This window comes from Belonocnema kinseyi, chromosome 2 (genome assembly GCF_010883055.1).
Source record: "Belonocnema kinseyi isolate 2016_QV_RU_SX_M_011 chromosome 2, B_treatae_v1, whole genome shotgun sequence".
Taxonomy (NCBI): domain Eukaryota; kingdom Metazoa; phylum Arthropoda; class Insecta; order Hymenoptera; family Cynipidae; genus Belonocnema; species Belonocnema kinseyi.
Window position 1 is genome coordinate 67,567,119 of NC_046658.1, and position 5,915 is coordinate 67,573,033.

Genomic DNA, 5,915 nt, shown 5'->3' on the forward strand with positions numbered 1-5,915 from the left:
AATATAAGCTAAACATTAATCAAACCAAATTTGGACTAATATGACATTCATTCTTCCTACTATTCGATAGAAAATTCATGTTACAAATAAAATCAATATACTTCATGAGCTTAATTTCTTTTTTCGCGAACCCAGTAAATTCTGGCCTGTGCTAAGAGATAAAAATTGTAAAACCACTCGTTAATTTAATTCACGGTCACTATGTGATTTTTTAAAAAATTACAACCTATCTTCGTGCCAGTTAGGACCATTCGTCCCTGACATGATGAAGACAGGAGGGACTTAAATATCGACTCACATTCGCGCCTCTCCCTCGTTGAAGTGATGGCAGCCATTGCTTCTCGTCATTCAGACCCTTTAAATATAGTAATTTATTTAAATTTCGAATAATAAAAAACCATCAAGTTAATTTAATATAATCTATTTATGATACAATAATAGTTTACCTGCATCCAGATTCTAGAATTTGTGATCTGAAACAGACAAAGAAATGAAAAAATTATTTTAATATTTAAAATCGGTATTATCATCTCCAATAAAAAGCTTAACTATTCAAAATTTTTAAATAAGTAGAGATTGAAATAAAAAAATTATTAACTTGTGAATTGTTAGATCTTCAATTTTGAAGGTGCAAAAGTTAGCAATTTTTAAAATTTCAAGTGGCTGAATTTCATTTTAATTTTACAAACTTATCTTTATAAAGCTTCTAAATAGATTTTCAATCTTGAACATTACACTCTTAAATCATTCAATTTAAAACTTTTTCAATTTTTTATTATTTATTTGGGAAAGGCAATCGGTTTAACATGAGGATTCGATTTGCATGTTAAGTTAAACCAACCTAAAACTATCAAAAAAGTTCCTTCAAATTATTCATTAAAAATTATCACCAGGTCTAATGATGTTCTTGAAAAAAATTCTGTCACTTTTCTCAAGTTTTCTTGCACAATATTTTCAAGAAAAAATTATTTCAGTAAACTGAATCCATGTGAGAAACAAATTGAATGCATTCCCGGCGATTCGCAAGGGTGATTCCGCAACGCGTCGCCGATCTCGAAAAAAATATGAAGTAAGAATGTCGCCTCCAGCAACCATTAAGGTCGAGTTAATAGAAAAATATAATACCCCATAGAATTTTCATCTAAGTCCTCAAATTTTTTAATTCATTTACTCTCATATACAATTTTCTTTCAACAAGTATAAGGTTTAACCTTCGGTTCAAAAAATAGAAATATTTTTTTTGTAATATGAACTTCTGAAAAATATTTCTAAATACTTCCAAGTTACCATATTGATAAGCTTAGAAGGAATTTCTTAATTAAGATAATCTATGCAAGTAAAATTTAAAAAATACTTTATAGAACCCTGTAACTTGTAAAAAATGAAAAGAGAAGGTAAACTTGACTGCCTCTTTTAAATTAAAAATTCAGTGGCTACTTTTGCACTTTCCTTTGAAGTCCTTGAGCACAAAAATATAAAATCCTCATACGTATTTTAAGAAGCGGAATGACAGTATATTTTGTCACTTATACTTCCATAATTCTTTTATCTACTTCCGACGTATTTGTTCATGTGAAAAAAATTTCTCTGCGCTAAAAAAAATTAACCGAATGATGAACAGGAAAAAGCGAATGAGAGGACAATTGAGGGAAATACGTAATTTATGTAAGAAGTCGAATTAGCGTTACTTTTGAGTTTACTTCCTTAAAAGCTTATTTCATGACATATCCGGATGGCGATTCGGTGGTCGATTTCAAATTCCCGGTTATTTCAATTTAAAAAACAAAATAGTTAAACTTTCAGTTGAAAAAATTAATTTTCAACCAAAAATAACGGATTTTCAAGAAAGAAGTTCAATTTTCAACATAAGTGATAAATTTTTAACTAAAATTATGAAACTTCAAGAATAATAATTGAATTTTAAACCAAAAAGATTAGTATTCAAATAAAACAATGAGTCTTAAACTGAAATAGTTGAATTTTGAACAAAAGAACAAATTAATTTATACTAAAAAAGATAAATTGTTAAAAAAACTTAAATAATTACATTTTTATTTTTAAAAATTATTGTTCAACCAACCAGATGAATTTTCAACTAAAAGTTTAGAGCATTCCATTGGAATACGTTAAATTTTCAGTTAAAAAAATTACTTTCTGCAAAAACCTAACTTTCTAAACAATATTTACATTTTCAAACAAAGTGATTAAGTTACAACTAAAATTGTAAATATTGAACGTTAATAGATGAATTTGAAACCAAAAAAATGAATTTTCAATTTAAATGATGATTCGTTAACTAGAAAAGTTGAATTTTCGACCAACTAGATGAATTTTCAGCTAAAAAAGATCATTTTTTAAGAAAAAATCGAATAATTAGTTTCTTAGTCAAAAAATCAATGTTCAACCAAAGAGATGACTTTTAATTAAAATTATGGAATATTCAAAAAATGTGCAACTAAAATGATGAAACTTCAACTGGAATAGTTGAAATTTATACGAAGAAGATTTATTTTCTACAAAAAGGCGAGTTCTTACGAACTACATACATTTTCAAAACACTAGTTTAATTTGTAAATAGAAAACATCAATTTTCATACAAATAGTTGAATTTTCATCCAAAAAAGGTACATTTTCAACCAAAAATAGAATGGTTAAATAATATCTAAAAAATCTAATCCTTAAGCAAAAAAAAGAAACACATTTTTAAACAAAATTAACTATACCAGTTAAAAAAATTGATTTTAAACAAAGTAATTACATTTTCAAGCAACGATGAATTTTTAATTAGAAAAAAGAAACTGCAACTAAAAAAAATGGAATGTTTCACAAAATAATTTAACTTTCAACCAAGTAGTTGAATTTTTAGTTAAAGAAAGATGAATTCGCAAAGAAAAATGTAACGCCTAATATAACTTAGTAATGTTTTTGCTTTGAAATACTATTTCTACTATAAAAACTACTGGAAGTACTTTCTTTCTCTAAAACTCGGAAGGCGAAACTCAAATTTTAACAAATTCTGACTTGAGACAGGAATTATTTTTAATTCTTCTCTTCTAAACCCAGAAAATTCTTTTTGAAAATTTCTGTTCTATGTCGAAAATTACCTGCTCCAAATGAAATTATATTTCTTCACGTTGACTCGCTTTTCTAAAATAAAAACGATAATTATTTTCTAAAATTCCTTGTTTCAAGTCAGCACAAAGGAGGAGTAAGAGAATAAAATGTTATAAATCCATTTTTTGAAAAACTTGAAAAAATTATTGTTTCTGTATGTTTTAAGTATCATCAATTCGACCATTGTCAAACGCGAGGCAGCAAAAAAATCTGACAGAGAAAAAAATTGCAAAAGGTTTTTCTTATGATGGAAAATAAGAAACATTTAATCATAAATTATGATTTAATGAGAGTCAACTGAGGTAATATAAAAAATCCACGACTGTATCTAGTATATTATCTAGTATAGTATCTAGTCATTTCCCGGTTTTTTCCCGGGCAATTAAGCTCCCGGTCATTTTCCGGCCTTTCCGGCCAAGTCGCCACCCTGTACACGCGTATGCCCAATAATACATGAGAAAAATTTAATTACAAGGACTCAACAAAAAATATTGAAAAATTCCTCAGAAGCCTTCAATGAAAATCAATAATTATTGCTAAATATCATTATTATTTTAATACAAAATACATTATAAATAGCATTAAATATTTGTTATAAAATAGGGTATTACTTGTTACCATCTTATTTACAAATTGAAAGACTTACTGACAAGATGCGAGCGTAGGCTGAAAGATGGCAGCACGATTATCATGTTCACATGACTTCAGAACCAATTTGCAATTTAAATATGAAAATTACTCAAACGATTCCAACCTTCATTTAACGGAGACAGATATTTTTATAAAGCATGTGTCTTTTTTATTTTCCACAAGCGACAATGACAATTGCTTAACAAACTTTAGTCATAAAACTTGTCCTTACTCAATGAAAAAACAATTCTTAAATCATTTCATAAAATAAATTTTTGTATATTAAGAAGAAACCATTCAAAGTATCAGAAAGGAAAGTTAGTGATGCAGGCAAAAAAAAGTATAGAAATAAATATCTGAATAAAATTAACGGGAACGATTAACCGATTATTAAAACTCACGAAAAATATATAATTCTGGTGAAATATTATAATAAGTTTTAGTTATATTTTACTTGGCGTTCTCTGCTCCAAAGTCGTGAGGTTAGTATACGAGTCAATATTTGTATTTCAATAAAAGATTTACAAATACATGTGAGACGTTGCATTTTTACGTTCCATCCGACGATAAAGCAATCTTTTAAAGCATACCAGCGAGAGTGAAAATTACTGCTATTTGACTTGAAATTATTTATACAAATTAGGATAACAGAATAATGCAGAACGACCAGTTTTCACATGCTTAAGCTATTCAGTTTAGTTAACTCGGGAAAGCCGAAACCTGCATGGAGAAAATTGAGTCTGCTAAAGTTACAGAATTTTTAGTTAAAATAGAAGCATGGCTTTTCTGCAAAGCTTGCCCAATTTTCTGCACAGTTTATAGATTTTTCTGTTATTTTACAAATAATTTTTATACAGAAGCCATGCAATGCGTACTTTCAAGATAAGTTATTTTGCACACCGGCAAATAAAAATATTCCTACAAATTCATCCCAAACCCTCTATACGGAATCGCAAATTTGATGAAAAATGTAAAAAAATTCTACATATTTTTCTCGGATGGCTGTTGCCTTTAGCTCTTTGCAATCCGGCTCATGCTGCAAGTTTCACACTCTCGCCATTTTTTCACACTTGTAGGGTAAGGGAGGGGGGGGGGCAGCGCCAACAAGTTAAAAGTCAATGTTTTTTTTAAAGTTAATAAGATGTTGAATTGATCCAGTTTTTTCTCATTTGGAGTTCTACATTATATTATATTTCTATAAGTATTAATCACATCAAAAAAACAATGATTTGGTAATTTATTTATGTCTAACATGTTGTATTTTGTCGGCTTAGCCCCTCACCTGAGAGCAAAGCCGCAAAGCAGCTTTTTATGAAAATCAAAACATTTAAAGATAAGAAAATATGATGGTTTGCTTCTGTGGTATTTTATGTACTGGAAAAATTATCTTTAAAGATGCCCAACAAGAAAAATAAGTTATTTTGAATAAAAATAGAGATAGCTGTATTATAACCTCTTATTCGTTGACATTTTGCCGGAAACGGAATTTACGCAATGTTTCTACTGTACCAATTCAAGACAACTGCATACCGAACGGATTCATAATAATAATATTTAATCATGGACATAGGAAACAAGGGACTAGGCATGCCTTTGCGGAGGTGATGCAATGAGGGGGGAGGTCCGCCACCTTTTGATGTCCCGCGACAAACATGGCAGCGCCCACATGTTTATATTTTCATGCACAGTTTGTCGACAAAAATGCTCGTGCGCATAATCAAATGGCACATCGTAAGATAGCGGCTCTTCCCACTCATGGAATTCTCCCCCCTCCCGTGGATTCAACCCGCTCACCCATGTTAGGATGGAATGCCTAGTCCCGTGTTTCCTATGCCTATGTATTTAATAGTTTTTTCCATGTAGCCCACAAGATAAGTTGCTGTTCTACATTGCCGATCATTTATCAACGAAACTTGTGACACGTGTTCCACCTAAGCACTTGTCAATATTATTTTCGTCATGCTTGCCCCCCTGGCCAAGCTACACTTATTTATGAGATATATTATATTTTGGACTTGAATTACGTCTAATTAATATAATTAGATTGTGTGATATTATTTTATCTGTCCAAATATCAAATTTTTATACGGTAAGTATTGTCAATAGAGTTGAAAACTTTATATTTCTGTCAGCGAAACTTCCATTCTTTCGTGGTAAAAACTGTTTTCTGT

General features: G+C 29.7%; 1 protein-coding gene across 2 annotated transcripts in view; it reads left to right on the top strand.

The window, feature by feature from the left end:
* Positions 1–5,915, top strand: part of LOC117168145 (ABC transporter G family member 23) — a 116,909-nt gene that overhangs the window by 15,590 nt on the left and 95,404 nt on the right. The window lies entirely within an intron of this gene.